The sequence below is a fragment of the Nannospalax galili genome, unplaced genomic scaffold (genome assembly GCF_000622305.1).
Source record: "Nannospalax galili isolate Female #2095 unplaced genomic scaffold, S.galili_v1.0 scaffold312, whole genome shotgun sequence".
Lineage (NCBI taxonomy): Eukaryota > Metazoa > Chordata > Mammalia > Rodentia > Spalacidae > Nannospalax > Nannospalax galili.
Genome location: NW_008335967.1, coordinates 4,052,977 through 4,070,890, shown reverse-complemented (window position 1 = coordinate 4,070,890; position 17,914 = coordinate 4,052,977). Strand labels below are relative to the sequence as shown.

Here is a 17,914-nt window from a genome sequence, read left to right as displayed (position 1 = left end):
GAGGCAGAGAAGTGCCCAGGCCTCCAGGAAGAGGTGTGGCAGGAACTCCTTCATTCCTGTGACAGCAGGGCCAGGGCCTCCAAATTGTACTTTAAAAAAGGTTCTGGGGACTTGGAGAGATGGCTCAGCGGTTAAGAACACTGGCTGTTCTTGCAGAAGACCCAGATTTGAATCCCAGCACCCACATGGCAGCAACTGTCCGTAACTCCTGTTCCAGGGGATCGATCCAACAGCCTCTACTGTCCTCTGCGGGCATTGCATGACACAGGTGTACTTACCTACATGCAGGCAATACACTCATACACATAAAATAAAATATTAAAAAAGGTTCTGAGGTGATTTTCATCACTTCAAAGCTTTGAGAGTCAAGGGAAATATGGACCAAACACTAATGTCTCTGGAATCAGAAAGATCTGGGCTCAAATCCCAGCTCTGTCATTCATTAGCTCTGTGATGTGAGCAAATAATTTAACCCCTTGGTCCCCAGTTTCTTTACACACAAAAGGAAGACAACATCACCCACCTCATAGGTCACTACTGGGCAGGAAGCTTTTGGACACATTGAGCTCCTCCCTAGCATGAAATCATATGTTGTAATTGCTGGTTACTGTCCTATGCCTGGACACACCTTGAGGGCAGGAGTCTTGTTTATTCTTGGCATTTAGCACAGGTTTTGCCCCAGTAACCCTTACTACATTCACTGCTAAATAGTGTTGGGAGGACTGATAACATGCAAAGATGGCTGTCACAATGCTAATGCATAGTAGACACCTGGTGTAAACTTCCTGATACATGAAAAAGTATATTAAAACAAAACAAAACACAGGTGTAGCTTTCTTAAACAGACAGTTCACCACTGTCTCCCTGTCCTAGAACTGAAAGTTTTCCATTGTCACAAATCCTGGGAGCACACTGTTTAAGAACACAGGTCAAGAAGCAGAGCCCACCTCTGCCTTATTGCTGTGTGTCAACTTCCAGCTCAGACAGTGCAGGGCTCTGGTCTCCCAGAGAAGGTACAAAGTCTCCACACACTGCTAAGCTCAGAGCCACTCACCCTACAGGTTGTCATGGTCCCCAGCAGACACTAACGGAACCACGTCTGTTCTCCTTGGAGTGGCAGTTGGCAGTGGCAAACAGGAAGTTGTCTTGAAGTAGGGTGTGGTTGTGCCCTGTCAACACATGCGGACAGAGACACGCATTTTTCCTCCGCCTGCTCAACTTCTTTCTCTCCTCTTTCTTTTTGGAGTGAAAGGCCTGAGTTATTTTGGTGAAAACAAAACTTTTTACTTGACTTAAGATAAGCCATCACTAAGAGAGAAACAAAAACCTATGGCAAAAAGGGGTCTACAACACAATGGGGGTCTACCTTTCTATCATCAGTCACTTGCTTGTGGCTTTTAGTGAGGGACCATGTGTCTGTGAGTATATGAATTTTTTCATTTTCCTGTGAACACACAAGAAACAAAATTCTAGTTCATAGTAGGCAAATATACTACCAATCATCTTAGTGAACAGGGAGTCCACGATGGACTGGCCACACCGTGTATTTGAGATCCACAGCAAGTACACACTGGATGGAGGACCATATGTGAATAAGAAGGAAGGCAAACACAGGCCCAGAGTTTCAAACCATGTGCACAATTTGAAAGGACTTGAAACATTTAACAGAGATCGCATAGGAAAACAACAGAGAAAAGCAATTGCTGAGTGTACAAAAGACATGAAGTAAATGCTGCAAAGTGGGGGTGGCGAGAGGTAGGGTGCATGCTTCCCGTGCTCTCAAAGGTGCGCTATAAAAATTTCCATTCCTCTCCTTCCCAGACCCAAGGCTTGAGCCTCCAGAAGGTCTATTCAAAATAGACCAGTCCCCAGACTCCTACTCCTGACCTCTTTCTGAGGCAGCTGCTGTCCCCACTCCCTGCCTCTCAGCCCTGTCTCAGCTCTGCCCACAGACCAGGAGCACAGTCTATACTGAAGCTCATCTCGCAGTGTGCATGCTTCATAGGCTGCTAGCATGCTCTCTGCCTGCCAGGCTCTCTCTTCCGTGACCTGCACCCAGCCCCACACTGTCCTGGGCAGGCCACCATGCCCTGTGCTCACACTTACACTTCCCGGGGAGGCAGCCTGGCCGTTTGGAGGAGGCTGAGCCAGCGACATGCTGGGCAACGGCTCTCTTCTAGTAGACGTTTCCTGGCTGTGGGCCCTGGCCAGTCATAACGCACCACTTCCCCTTTAAGAGAGCACGCCCAGATGAGATTGAGGAAAGGCAGAAAGAAAAGCTGGAGCAGTCAGGGGTGCATCCTGAATTTGGCAGATGAACTTGGGTTTTCCTGAACCTCATACTGTGGCCAGATGTCACCAGCTTCTCCGGGTCAGGAGAACTAGCTCTGGGTATGGAAGAGAGGGGACCTCCTGCAACTCCTAGGGCAATGACCACTCTCCAGGTATCTCTTGGAGTGGCTGTCTACCTCTGCCTGGGTCCTGGGTGGCCTGAAGATGCCTCCAGCCTCTCTGCTATCCCTCCCTATACAGCTGCCCATCCTGAAGGGCAGTGCCCACCAGGTCATGTGCATTGAAGAGAACAGATGCCATTGTCACAAATGGAAAATAGTCTGAGGGACAGTTTAACTACTAATTTCAGAGAAGAGTTTTCATTCATTCTGGATACTTATTTTTTTCTGAGACAGTTTCTCATGCAGTCCAGGCTGGCTTTGAGCTTACTATGTAGCTGAGGATGACCTTGAACACCTGATAGTCCTGAGTCCAATCCCAAGTGCTCAGATTATAGCTGTGTGTCAGCACATCTGGCTCCCATATTAGATATTAGGAATTATTTCCTAATTGTAGCAAAGAGTCAACTTGTGGGAGAGGGGCCATCTCTTCAAAAACAACTCTTCACAAGGGGCCATGGGTTATATGATTTTATATTTATGAAATACCCAGAATAGGCAAAACTACAGAGGGGCTGGCTGTGAAAATAAGAAGGTGGGCAGTGGGTACAAGATGTCATTTGGGAGTGATGGCCACACAAAGCTTGAATGTATGGACTGTATACAATGAACTGTATGCTTTATTCTTGTGTCTGGGTTAAACCGAGGACCTTGTGTATATGTGAAGTGTGTGATCTACTACTGAGTTCTACTTTAGCCCCATATGCTGTCACATGGTCAACTGTCATGTGAATTTCACTATAATTAATTGAACAAACACAAAAGCAGAGTGAAACAAAAGCAAAATAGCAGAAGCTGGGGTGTAGCTCAGTGGCAGAACACTTGCCTGACATATATAAGACCCTGGGTTTGATACCCAACACTACCTAAAAATAAATTAAAAAAATAAACAAAACAACAAATGAGTAGTAAAGTGTATTTTGGACCTCTTTTTCTTCCATTAGGACATCATCTGTGGCTTATCCAATAAGACTTTATAAAACCTGGCTATTACCTGATGAACCTCAAGTCACTTCCAAGTGAGCGTGTCTCTTCTAGTAAGGGACTCTGAAAGCAACTCTCTGAGAGACAAAAGTTTTCCAAGACTCAGATGATCAGACTGTAGGGAAGTGGGATCATTTTACAGGATGCCCACAATCTAGGCAGATGCTGCAGGAGCCACCTCTTGACCATGTAATCAGAGCTAGGGGCTGCCAGTCTCTGTGGGAGCATTCAATGACAGCATGGTTTTGGGCCTCTGGGTTCTTGGCATCCTTTCCAGCTCTGATAGACAGCTTCTTCTCAGAATTAGGGAGAATTAATCTGTTTCTGACTGCTGGGAACTGAGCTGGTCAGTGTCCACTGCTCTCTTCTTGGAATAGAGTTGGTATGGCTGACTGGGTATGAGTTGACCATCCACTGGCCAGTCCTCCTTTCTGGGTCATTTGTAGCTTTGGCTGGAGATAGTTTGCTCCCAGGGGTTAGGCTGTGAGCCTTGTCCTCCAGGCCCTAGGCTGGCTGGTCAAGGGCTCCTTGAGCTTACTGTCCCCACCCAGGGGACAATGCTTAACAGAATTACAGATGATAGCAGGCCTGTGGCCTGGAAGCCAGAGTCTGGCCAGAGTCAGAAGTTAACAGCTTTTCTGGTATCTCTGCTGAGAGTTCCAAGAAGACCTGGAGGTCAGGAGTGGACACTTCCTATGGCAGCTCTCCTAGAGTTGGCTCTTCTGGAGCCCTGGCCCTCCCTCTCAATGCTGTTCTCTCTCCTTACCTCAGACACTCACAGAATATGTAGATGGACTAAGTACTCAGCACACAGGTGGTTTAAGATAATAAGATGCAAAATTTACATTGCTCTAGCTTCTGAGGAGCAGCAGGTTTGAAACTGTACTCCCAACACAAAAACAGGAAGGGGCAGCCCAATTCAAAACCGTGCCAAGGACGTTTCTGCAAAGCAGATAAACAAATGGCTAACAAGAGCGTGTGCCTCATTAGCCAGTAAGGAAATGCAAATCAAAACACCTGAGGATGGCTAGTAAAAAGAGGGGCATAGCCGGGTGTGGTGGTACATGCCTTTAATCCCAGCACTGGGGAGGCAGAGACAGGCGGATCCTCTGTGAGTTCGAGGCCAGCCTGGTCTACAGAGTGAGTTCCAGGCTGCTGGAGCTACAGGGAGACCCTGTCTCAAAAAGACCAAAAAAAAAAAAAGGGGGGGGGCATAATAGGAGTTGGTGAGGGCCAGGAGAAAATGGAGCCCTGTGTACTGTTGTTTGGGATGTAAAATGGTACAGCTACTATGGAAAACAGCATGGTGGTTCCTTAAAACATTAAAAATAGAATTACCATGTGATCCAGCACTTCCATTTGTGGGTATATACTGATAAAAACGGAAAGCAGGGCCTCAGGGAGATATATGTGCATCCATGTCCAAAGTAGCATCATTCTACAGAGCCAAAATGTGAAAGCAAATACAAAAGTATTCAGAGATGAATAAAATATGGTGTGTGTGTGTGTGTGTGTGTGTTAGTTTTGTTTCCTGCTGCTGTGCTAAAACATCCTGACAAAAGCAACTTAGGGGAGGAAGGATTTATTTTGGCTCATAGTTCAGGATACAGTCTCTCATAGCAGGGAAGTCACAGCATCAGGGACTTGACCGAGTTGGTTATATCACATTCATAATCAGGAACAAAGAACAATGAATGTATGGATGTTTACGGCTCAGCTGGCTTTCTCTACTCTCATACAATTCAGGGTTCCCTGCCTAGAGAATGGTGCTACCCACAGTGGGCAGTTCTTCCCACCCCAAGCAACAAAATCAAGATAATCCCCCACAGGCATGCCCATAGGCTAACCTAAGATGTAGACAACTTTTTTGTTGTTTTTTTTTTTTTTGGGGGGGGGGCGTTGAGACAGGTCTCCCTGTAGCCCCAGCTGTCCTGGAACTCACTATGTAGACCAGGCTGGCCTTGAACTCACAGAGATCTGCCCGCCTCTGCCTCCCGAGTTCAGGGATTAAAGGTGTGCGCCACCATGCCCGGCTTGTTTGGTTTTTTGAGACAAGGTCTTCCTGTAGCCATAGTTGGCCTGGAACTCACTGGAACTCACTATGTAGACCAGGCTGGCCTCGATCTCACAGAGATCTGCCTGCCTCCACCTTCTGAGTGCTGGGACTGAAGGTGTGTACCACCACGCCTGACTGACGTAGACAATCTCTTAGTAAGACTCTCTTCCACAGTGATCTAGACTGTCAAGTTGACGGTTAAAACTAAACATCAAGGGCTGGTGTGATGGCTTATCAGGTAAAGGCACCTGCTGCCAAGGCTGACTACCCGAGTTTGATCCCCATGACCCTTATGGTGAAACTGACTCTTAAAAGTTGTTCTTTGATCTCCACATGAATGTACTGGGGTGTGCATTCAGGCAAACACACACGCACACACACACACACACACACCCCCCAAATACACAAATGTAATAATAATAATAACTCCCCCAACCATCACAGTGTGATATTCAGCCTTGAAAAGGAAAGAAATTTTGATATATGCTATACTATTGATGAGCCTTTAGAACATCATGCTAAGTGAATTAAGCCAGCCACAAAAAAGGCAAATACTGTAGGATTCCACTGATATAAGTATTTGAGTAGTCAAACTCATACAGAAAGTAGAATGCTAGTTTCCAGGAGTTAGGGAAGGAAGTTCTCTATTAGATGAAGTACTTCATTTTTCAGGAGAGTTTTGGTGATGCTAGTGGCAATGATTGTACAACAATATGAATACACTGAATGCCTTTGAACTGCACATTAAAACTAGTTAAGATGGTAAACTTTAAGTGTATTTCACCACAAGTAAATTTTTCTTCAAAGAATAGAGTTATCATATGACCAATAATACAAAAATAACGAAAACAGTATGATTTAGAAGGTAGAACCACCCACCAATGAGTGAGTGAATAAACAAAACTGTGGTCTATACATATGATGAAATATCACTCAGTCATACAAAAGAATGAAATATATGCTATAATATAGATGAATCTAAAAAATGTGTGAAATGAAAGAAGTCAGGCACACTAGATTCCATTTATGTGCATTGTCCAGAAGAGACAAATCCCTAGAGACAGAAAGACTGATGATCAGAAGCTGTCAGGCACTGTGCGTGGCAGGAAGGAGGAATGACTGCTTAATGGGTATGAGGTCTTATTGTTGAGTTAAGAAACATGTTGGAACTAGACATAGAACTGGCTACACAACATGGATGTATTAAATGCCAGTGAATTATTCCACTTAGAATGGTTAATTTTATGTTGTGTGAATTTCACCTCAATAGCAATAACAGTAAAATCCCTGCAGAAGGTAAAGACCAGGACAAGCCATAAACAGAACCATCATTTTTAAGATAACTGAGAGTTACCTTCAAAACCCTGCTTGGAGCCACGTAAAGGAGGTAATTTTTAAATTCAGGTAATTAAGGAGGCCAGCAGGAGACAGCAAACAGGTTCTCTAAGACAGCAGCTCCTAAACCCTGCCAATTTGGGTCCATGAAGAAGTGTTACTTCGCCTTAAGCAATACCATACACAAACATATCTCACAGGTTGCTCTGCTTGCATCCCCCTTACCATCCTGTGTTAGACTTCCTTTCATTACATATTGAGTATGATGACTGGTAGTTACTGGACTTTATTACTGCTAGAGGTGTTTTCAATTTTAATATCTTTGCTTGATAAAATAAATTTGGATTCAAATAACAACAGTGCCATCACAACACGGACATCCTAGGCACGCTCCACTGGCTTACAAAGGGGATCCTGAGACACAGCTGTCCTCGGTGGCCCTCAAATTCTGGACACAGCAGGCAAATATTTCCATACAAGTGTTCCCTGCTCTCCAGGGACTCAGATCTACAGCTTGAAATTAAGACTAACAGACTCTCAACACGCAAGAAGAACCCTCTCCCAGGACATTGCTGTCCCCTACCACTAGGGCTGCAGGCCAGCCTCATGCAGATCCTATGGGTGCTGCTCTCCAAAGCAGTGACCATCTAATGGTGTGAGTGGACAGCACTGAAAACTGTCTTTCCTACGCAGAACTGTAATAACCACACATTCATCCCACTCCTGCCCTACAGAGTCATTGTAACCCTTTGGTCTACTTCTTCTTTCATTGGGCACTTTGCTAAATGTGCCCCAAAAGCTTGTTCTCCAGGGTAAATACTCCCAGCACCTTTTAAAACTATTTCTCACGAAACTTCGTTTCTACTCCTGGCCTGCCCTCAGTTCTCTCTAGCTCCCACTGTTCCTCACACAGTGGAATTCAGAAGGAAGCACAGTCTGCATGGGCTCTGCCCAGCTCCTGTGCTGTCCATTCCGGAAATCATTTCTCCCGAATGCAGTGGAAAATCAGTCCAGATGTTTCATTTCTTACAACGGTCCCACATCTAAGTATTAGGTCACACGGCTGTCAAGCTGTGTTGACCCACAGGTACTCTTTAAAACTGTCACCTTGTCAGGATCTTTCTGGACCCTGATTCATGATGAATCTCTTTCTTTTCTTTTGGTCTTTTTGAGACAGGGTCTCCCTGTAGCCCCAGCTGTCCTGGAACTCACTATGTAGACCAGGTTGGCCTTGAACTCACAGAGATCTGCCTGCCTCTGCCTCCCGAGTGCTGGGATTAAAGGCGTGCGCCACCATGCCCGGCAAATCTCTTCTTTTTCTTAAACCTACCACAAACTTGAAAAACTAGTCTCAGTGCCACTCTTCTGAACAGTGTGAACATGATAGGCCCAAGGGTGTGACTCCATCTATGTCCCAGTGACTGGGACCTATGAATAGTGCTCTTGAGGTATGGTTGTACTGGACCTCTTGCCATTTAAGGCAGGTTAGTTTTCATGGTAAGGATTCCCTGGGTGATTCTGTGACACACAGGGAATACTCAGGATAGTCCTGCTCTGAGTAAAGCTTATACAGTGGGCTATATAGAGAGCCATCAAAGCCTTTTATTTATCCCCACAAGAAACATTATACTGACAAAGTGCCTATCTAGTTCCCCATCTAGCCTCCAGTGACCATCAACACACATTATGCAGCTGAAAGGGACAGAAGGAATGCAGACATCCAACAGCTGGAGTCTGAGTCCTGGTGCTCTCATTGTACTCACACTACCAGACCTGTTTCTCCAGGACCAAGGGAGGAGTCAGTGAGATCTGACAGGTAAAAGAGGCTTAAAAGCTGAGCCAGCCTATGTAAACATGAGTGAATAGTACTAAGATTATGCCTAAATAACAGAAATAACAACAGCAACAAAAATGCCATTTCCTTTGACCCATGTTTGGCAAGCTGCCTAGCAAACCAAGGAGGAACCTAGATATGTGCTCAGGTTTTAGGACAGGGCAGCTGGATGGCTTCAAGGTAACAGCCTCCCCCTACCCCATCTCCTTTCTGACAGCAGCTGTTCTTCTCTCATGCAGACCAGAGTCCAGGCTGACTTTAGAAGGGATGGGCTGGGTAGGGTGGCACTCGCCATTAGTCCCAGCACTCTGGAGGCAGAGGCAGGCAATCTCTGTGAGTTTGAGGCCAGCCTGATCTACACAGAGAGTTCTAGGCCAGCCAGGGCTCTATAGTAAGGCCCTGTCTAAAAAAAAAAAAAAAAAAAAAAAAAAATGGGACTTGTGTCCACAATTGTCAAGGACCCCTCAGCTTTCAGAACACGCTGTCTCTTTATCACCACCCTTGTGAGACCAAGACTCAAATAATCATCACGGTCTGGCAGGGACAAAAGGCCAGTATGGTTCCTGTGCAGCATGACCCTCACAAGTCCCCAGGCTTCTATTCTAGGTGGTGGTTTCTAAGAAGTTGTGGGCTCTGACATTCTCAGGGTAGGTCTCCAGAAAACTGTTCTCTTCCTAACTGATGATGTGGGCATCTACAGGGAAGGAATTATCTTTACTAAGAAAAGATGTTGGTCACAGTTTGCAAAGGGCTATTTGAAGTCAACTGTTGGCTCCTACCAGCAGTTCAGTGTCAAAGTTGCCCTCCAGCAGAAGAAGGCAAGAGAGCCGGCACAACTAGCCCCGGGGCCCTGGGAAAAGAGCAGTAGTTACAATGGGAGGTAATGGCTGACAAGTAAGTTCCATCCTCTATTTCAAGCAGGTTTCCTAACTTCCAAGGAAGGGGAGAGCAGATTAAAAAACAAACAAATATATGTAATTGTTGGCAAGACACTAATAGAATTATGCCAATGAATGTATGAACAGATTAGTAGATTTGACCAGAAAGGTGCTTAGAACAAGAGGCCAGGAAGGCCTGCCAGGTGATTTCTGGAGTGCATTGGTTGGCAAACTACTCTTCCCCCCAAAGAAATTTCCCTTAAGACTGGTGGCTGGTAGTGTCACTAAAATTATCACAGGATAAATGAAAGGGAACCCAGACTTTCATAGCCACTATCAAGTTTTTCCTGTGACTTTAAGACATATTCCTGTTCTCTGTTTCCTTTGTCTAATTATCCACACAGATACGCCTGGCTTTGTATGCTCATTATCTCTACAACATAGAGGGTGTTGTAGTGTTCTGAGACTGCTGTTGAAGGGAGCTGAGACAGGGCCAGGCTAACTAGTTGGGATGAACAGTGTCAGACCATTCACGTGTTATAGACTGAATAGTGTCAGGCCACTCCCATGTTGAGTCCCTAACCCTCTAGTGCTTGAGATTGTAACCATACGTAGAAATAGTCTTTGAAGAGGTGATTAAACTGAGGTCATTAGGATAAGGCCTTAATCCACTAGGACTGGGGTTCTTAGAAGAGGATAGGGAACCAAGGACATAAGTACTCAGATGACACACCTGTGAGAAGTCAGCAAGCCTGGTGTGGCCATTTGTGAGCTCAAGGAAAGTCCTCACAAGGGAAACCAACCCTGCTAGCACCTTGATCTTGGACTTCAGTTTCTATAACTGTGAAGAAATAGGCTTCAGTTGTTTAACTTACCCTCTTGCCCCAGCAAAGTAATACAAATGGTTTATTCCAAAGCCACTCACTGTCACCCTATCAGAAAGAAAAGATAGAGTTTGGTTTGGAGAGTGAAGGACTCCAAATCTCTAATATGATCACAGTTCAAATGCCTTGTCCTTCCTACTCGAAGGGGTAGGGGGGACAACCAGATTCTGGCAACCAGCAAGCCCTGTGTGCCCTGCAGTCTGGTGGAGGCAGTCTGTATAGACACGGAGCAGATGAAACACTATGACTTGAGGTCACAGCCAGGCAGAAGCCAACTCCTTTCATCAACTTACTCTCCTGGTTTACCTCTTACTCTTACCTCTTAATGGATTATTATTAACCTGCAAGTCATTGAAACAGTTCCAGAAAAAGACAAGACCCTGAAGTGAGTGGATTCGTAGCCAGGGAAGGTGGCCCCCAATCCACTCCAAGCATCTGGCCCAATCATGTCACTGGCTGGGAATTTACCTTGTCTCCAGGTTTCATCTGGTGCACTGGTCCTAAGGGGCTCCTGGACCCTAGGCTTCCTACTGAGTGTGGAATGGGCAGAACCACTCTGCTGGGGCAAGAGAGGTTGACTCACAATGCTTGCTGCCGCTAAGGGGCCAGACATAATTGCAATCAAACAGTGGATATGCCATTGAGCTGTGTCATAGAGGGAGGAATCAAAGGGAGGAAGGAGTGTGTGTTGGCAGGCTGATATCTACAGGGGCTGGGAAGGTGACATGTTCTAGGAGACAGAGCTGAGAGGCATCTTCATATTTCCAGGGACGGCAAGTGTAAGGGCTTGGCTAATTGAACTGGGAAAGCCCCAAAAGGTGAATGAGTTGGGAACCTTTCAGCACTGTTGCCATGTCTCTGTTCTAATGTAAAGGCTGCTATGGCCCTTTCATGTCTCTCTTCATTCATGTTGACCGTAAGGTTATTGCAAAAGTGAACCAGGAGCCTCTGTCATTATTGATGGCTAAGAGACACAGAACCAACACATACCTCAAACCAGAGACCTTCAAAAGATAAGCCTCAAACACCCATACCTGACAGACTGTACAAGTAAGCGAAGGGGAAAAATATGATTCCCACCCTCACGGCTCAGGTGGGGACAGACTGAATCTAATTAGAACAAAATTTCTTAACATCGTATTGCAATCAGCTTGCCCAGTGTGGCTAGGGCAACAATCAGATGAAGGTTTGATGGAGTATCCAGCTTCCTAGCTCCTTCATGAAAGCACCAGACACATACTAAAAGGTAAAAGACACAAAGCCAGCCAGCCTCGTCATTATTCTCTGAGTTTAGAGGAGACAAAAAACTTTACACTTTTATATGGATGCAAGAAACATGGAGGAGAAAAAGAAATTCATTGCTGGCAGCACTCAAGTAGCTATAATGTTATCAAGTTCCGGCCTAATGGTCACGTTTGCGCCCTTGGAAATTTCCGTCTCAACTGTACTTTATCACTTAGGAGTTGGGGTGGAGGGCATTTGGACCTGTCTGTATAGAACTCCCTTGAGGGATGAAAGCACCTTGCTTCCTCTAGGCCTTCCACACATAGGCCTGAATACTGTGGATGGCTTTCTCCCTCCTTTTCAATTTGTTTAGTTTAAAATATTTAACCCGAGGCACAATGAAGTGTCTCATTTACAGAGTTTTCCTGGACCATTAGACTGGGACTCCACACTCATTATGCTGATGAGCAAGCTACTTACCCATGCAAATTCCAGGAGCAGCAGCCCGGGAGACGTGAGGTGCTCTAGGTATGCTATCATGGGCTGATTTAATTTCGCAGCCATTCAGTAGGCAAAGCAGTGCGATTTTTAGCCAATGGTTCTAGTAAATATTATGGGAAACCCTTTTACTGAGAGCTAATTCTAGCTTGGGATTTTGTTATGTGCCTAGTTTTTGAGTTCTCATTCAAATCTGCCCAGGGCCCTGCAAGGTCAGATAATCATACAGATAGATCATGCTTGAGCTAGCATGCCACCCTGCAGTGGATGGTCTTCTTAAAATGTTATCAACATCTCAGAATCACGGTCATTTTGTTGGGGACAAACTTTCCAACCCAGTAACTTCCCTGTGATCATCCTTCCTCTGTCCCCTCCCCTATGACCCTGAGTCTTGCCAACAGGCTTCCCTGGCAGGCTGCTGCAGGTCACCAGATGACACTGCTCCCAGGAGTCTGACAAAACAACCCATAGCAAACTCTTTTTGGAGGTTTGAAACAATATCCAATCAATGCATCCACCCCCACAGAGCGTCCCAGAGGAAATGGCATCACCACTTTCATTTTACTCGGTTTGTGACGACCCAAGGAAAACAACACGTCCTACAACAATCGCAGGGGGATCTACTATCGGAGGCTGGGGGGTTGTAATTAAATGACCTCTCTCACAGAGGTTAATTTTCAAGAGCTTGATAACGGCCCTATGCCGCACACACATCCGCTGCCATTTCTGTCAGTGCAGAAATGAATTTCACTTTCCACAGTTGGAACAGAAACTCTCACGCATCCCCGTTTCTTTAAAAAATGTCTATAAATAACCCAGGATCAGCAAAATTATGCAAAACATCCTGCTAGAAGAAGAAATGTAAACTAAAACCACTTACAGAGCGACTCGAGCTGCCAACTTAATCTGATGCTACGACGACTGTAAACATGTTGTACTTTTGGAACCTGAAGTGATCCACGTTAGTAAAGATGCCATCACAAAAAAAAAAAAAAAAAAAAAAAAAAAAAAAAAGGAAAAGAAAAAAAGAAAAGAGAAACTAGGAAAAATCCACAGCAACTAAACAACAAAAGCCTCGCCACAAAACAGAGCAATGGGATTCCGTATTCTGCACGGTGCATGACCTGACGGCTGACCAGTTGCAGTCAATACCAGCTTCTATCGCTTGCACACGCCAACTGTTTTGACTACAGGCACTTGTTAAACACAGAATTTCAGGTCCTACCAGTTGGACACCAGAAGTTCATAGAACTGACCCAGCGCCAAGAACAACAAGCACGGAAAGTGAAACGGCTGCTTTTCATGAGTGTTTTGTTAACTGTTTATGCAGGCCCTGAAGCAACCCTGGTAACAATTAAGAATAAAAAAGAACTTAAATAATAAAAGCAAAAGATTACCACCTTGAGGGAAAAGTAGATGTTGGTAGATAAAGGGCAGAGGGCAAATTACTTTATTGGTGGGGTGGGTAGGTGGGTGGTTTTCAGAGAGAACTAGGAGGTGGGGGGAGGGAAGAAGGGGTATCACATGACACTGTGGTTATCGCTGAAGGAACTGAGTGCTTCCTCTCAAGCATCTTTTGTAGGAGATTGGCTTAAGAGATTTTATAAATGCTGAGGACTTGGTTCACATCTGGGAGTCTGGAAGTTGGGAAATTCCATACAGCAAAAAGGATACTGGATCAAAGTTTTTAAGCTGCAAGAAAGAGACTTCCAAGTTTCCTGTTGTGTGCAGGAAGGCCATGGACACACACAGGAAGCCAAAAGGCACTGGCAGCAGATGGTGCCCCTGGGGACTGCATCAGTATTCCCCTTTGAATGAGGGCTGCTGGGGACCAGCTTTCTTACTAAACAGAATTGGAGTCTACAATGCCCCATGGTGACAGTGACTAGTCTTTTCTCCTGACTAAATAAGATAAAAGGAACAATTCCATCCCTTAACAGGGTATTCCATTTCTTCCCCAGAATGTATCAAGCACTAGGTTAAAGACAACTAGCCAGATTAAATTTTGGAGCTAAGGTTTTAAGTAAACCTAATTCCATGAGAACTGAGGTGTAGATGTGGAGGTTTTAAATTCTGGGATGGACTTAAACCTCCTTTCATCTATCTCTATCTATCTATCTATCTATCTATCTATCTATCTATCTATCTATCTATCTATCATCTATCTATCTATCTATCTATCTATCATCTATCTATCTATCATCATCATCTATCTACTATTAAATTCTGGGGTCGACTTTAACCTCCCTCCATTTATCTATTTACCTATCCATCTCCCTCCCTCCCTCCCTCCCTCCCTCCCTTCCTATCCTCATCTATCTAATTTGATAGACATCAATGTTGATGCAAGTCATATGCACATCACAGGACTTGATTGATCCAATTAGGGTATAGAATAGAAAATAGAGTCCAGCGTTTAGACATTCTGTTTGGTTACCCCAGCGTGTAATAATAATTAGAGTGGAATAGGCTAGGATTTTTTGTAGTTGGGTTTGGTTTAATCCCCGGTCCTCAGAAACATACTGTGAGATGGATGGCAGAAGCTGATATTCTCACTCCATTTTCCCAAGAGGGAAAACAAGTTCAGACTTTCCCAGGGTCATGTACCCAGGAAGGGGTTCTGTCACCCTAGTTCTGGGTCTCAGTCCATGAGGATTTGCTGGTGTGGGGCTTCATGGTTCACAAATGCTTTTTCTTTCTCTCCCCTTCCCTTCCCTTCCCTTCCCTTCCCTTCCCTTCCCTTCCCTTCCCTTTCTTTTCCTTTTTCCTTTTTCCTCTCCTCCCCTCCCCTCCCCTCCCCTCCCTTCCTTCCCTTCTGTCCCCTCCCCTCTCCTCTCCTCCCCTTCTCCCTTCTACCCTTCTCTTTTGAATCCAAGGGCTTACACATACTAAGCACATGTTCTACACTGAGCCACACCCTCAACCCCTTGCAAAGCACTTAAAAGCAGCATGCTTTCTATTATTCCCATTTTCACAGATAAGTAAACAGATTTGGGAGGCTACATGATTTGACCTTCCAACACTAGCACAAGTCTCCTTATTTGTCTCTATCACATTTCCAGAAAATGGAACGATAGAACTAAAAAGGTCAATAAAGTTGTAAGATTGCCCTTGATTTACTTAATACTCCCTGTCTCAATGGCTTTTCTGTAGCAGTTTGCAACCTTCTAGTCTCACACCATACAAAGACTTTGTTTCTGTGCTAGGGCAAGCTTTGGATATCTGTGCTCCAGAGCTATTAATGGAAGACAACCCTCTCCACCTAATTTGTACTCTTTCATCTGATCAGTTCACCCACATGCCACCCCTGGCTCCATTCCTAGTCTAAGAAAACCATGGAAAGGAGTAGCCCAGCAGCCCTGCAAAGCTGCATGTTAGGAGGCCTGGATGTCCAGGGCGTACCTTCTTGCCTGCAGAAGGAATCTGGCTTAATAGGCAGCATAATGGGTCTGTTCTTCATCACAGGGTTTAAAGACAGAACTTTGTTGAGTTCCCCCCCGCCCCATAGAGACCACTGAAAGCAACTGATGATACAAAAGTGTCCATCATGATGGCCCCTTCTTCATGCCAAGTGGAACCACCTACTACTTAAGCAGGGAAGACATATCACTATTATGAGGTCACCCCAAGCAGGTTTGTTTCAAGGTTTGGTTATCCCTCTTACAGGATGTGAAAATGGTGTGCTGTAGATGGCCAGGAGGTTTGTAGGTATGGATGAAAGTTCCTGGAAAGAACTGCACTTTACATTGAATCTTCTATAGGACTGATTAACTAGAACTTCAATGATGTGGTGCCACAATATCTTGGGACATCTTTAACTCCTTTAGTAGTTATTTATTGCTCTCCTCTGTATGAAACCTAACATCTTTATGACCATTAGGTAAATCCTTTGAAATGTGCAAACAGATCCCTAGTTCCCACCAACCAAAAGGCTAAGAATGGCCTTAGACAGCATCTGAGGCCTATAGCTGATATTTCCCAGATTTGATGTGACCTGTCTGCCTGGTTTCCACCAATGTATTTGAAAAGTATCTTGCTTCATAGAACTGTACTATACTGGAAAATGTATTCGGAGAAAACCTGAATCTGTGTTCCCAGGCTATGGTCACTTATAGTTGGCTCCAGAATAAACTAGCTTTTATGTACTTTGAGGTGCTAGTTGTGTTTCTGCATTGACACAGGGATAAATTAGGATGGTTGGTAGGAACTGAAGACTTAGGGCCAGCATCTGGGACACTTACTACAGAATGCAGGAGGGAAGCTGGTTAGGAGATGAAGATTGGAAAGCTCTAGAATATTTTGTTACCTCCTTATGAATCTATCTTTCTCTGGAAATAACACAAAAAAGCCATAGAACCGAAAGCTAGGGAAGTTGGGTATAAATTGGACTTCATACTGAATGCTAGCTGAGCAGGGCAGGTCCTAGAGAAAGATCAAATCTACATGTTCCCACTGGCTGGAAGGCTCTGTGGCTATGTAGGATGGATACGTGGTGCCTCTTGTGGCTTGTAAACACTCAGTTTGAAGGGGGTTATTTGAGGTTGCTTTGGTAACCACATGACATTTGCATCCATGCTACTTGAAAGAATAGGAGCACTGGGTAGATCGGAAAACTTGTTTGCTTACAAGATACAAAGTGAGTATTTCCAGGTAACTCGTGACTCCTTCTAAGCATAGAGTCCATATTGTAACACCTGAAAGTAGGGTGTATGTTTTGACAAGCACTGTCAGACTTAGGGACGACAGGGCAGGCAATTTAAAATTAGAATTGGGTTGGTAAGATGGTTCTGCTGGTAGAAGCTCTTGCCACCAAGTTTAACTTCTGCCCCAGAAGCAAGGGTGGAATGGAAAGAACTGACACCTGTAAGTCATCCTCTGACCTCTACACACGGGCCATAGCAGGCACATAAATAAATAAATGTGGAAAAAATTATAACTTGCAGAAATCCATGAGACACAGCTGGTAACACAAATTAGTAGAAGTGGACCAGCAGAGCTGTGTGGACTGTGGGCAGAAATATGCTGCAGTCAGTACTGGTGAACTTCACAAGGGCAGCTCCATCACAGACCAGGAAAACGTTGCTCACTCCCAATGTCACATCAGGTACACTGGGGAATGCCGGTGGGCTCAGCACTTCGAGGCCTTGGAGGATGGTGGCAATGATGGAAATGAAGCAGGATGGCTCTGGGATTTATACTAAGAGTGAAGGGCGAATGTACAGGGGAGGCAGACTGGACTTGTCTTTTAAACATGGTCTGGATATGAGGAAAGCAGGTCTTAGGTTGGAGGTCTAAGGAGACAGAAAAGCAAGATTCTCATGTTTGTGTCTGTGGCTACTGAAGGGTCAGCTTGAACCCTTGGGTTCTAGTCACTGGGGTTGTCCTGTTCTAGTCAGGGATAGCACTTGGCTCAATACTCTGCACGTTAGCTCTGCCTCCTGGATTCACAAGACCAAGCTAGTCTGCCTAATACCGGTGACCAGCTTTTAGTCCTTGTCTTGTGATGTGGAGCCATCCCTCAAGTCACTGTAATGAACATCACAGGGTGAGTTTTACACATCAGACCAGAGCCCTTAAATGTTTGAGGAGAGTGCCAATTTCAGCCAGACTTAGGACTGCACTAGAGTTTGAAAAATGACTTTATAGTAAAGGTCAATAAATATGAGGTGACTGAAGTCTAGACAACCAGGCTAAAAGTCCTTGCAGGCTAGTTCTGAATCTCATCTGTTTAGATGAAGCATAGAAGCCTTGTTGTGTGTTTTCAATATGTT

The 17,914-nt window shown here is 44.9% G+C and overlaps 1 protein-coding gene across 13 annotated transcripts in view; it reads right to left on the bottom strand.

Moving 5' to 3' along the window:
• Atxn7l1 (ataxin 7 like 1) overlaps positions 1 to 17,914 on the bottom strand; it is a 250,556-nt gene that overhangs the window by 67,521 nt on the left and 165,121 nt on the right. The window contains exons 1-2 of one of the 13 annotated variants that reach the window (XM_029562335.1): positions 2,107 to 2,162; positions 1,055 to 1,169 (exon numbers count right to left, since the gene is read on the bottom strand). The exons of 7 other annotated variants lie outside the window; for them this stretch is intronic. The gene's annotated coding sequence lies outside the window, so the exon portion shown is untranslated. Of the gene's footprint in view, positions 1 to 1,054; positions 1,255 to 2,100; positions 2,213 to 13,023; positions 13,131 to 17,914 lie in introns of those variants that run through there. 5 more of the 13 variants (XM_029562336.1, XM_017797548.2, XM_017797547.2 and 2 more) reach the window with 5 other exon arrangements.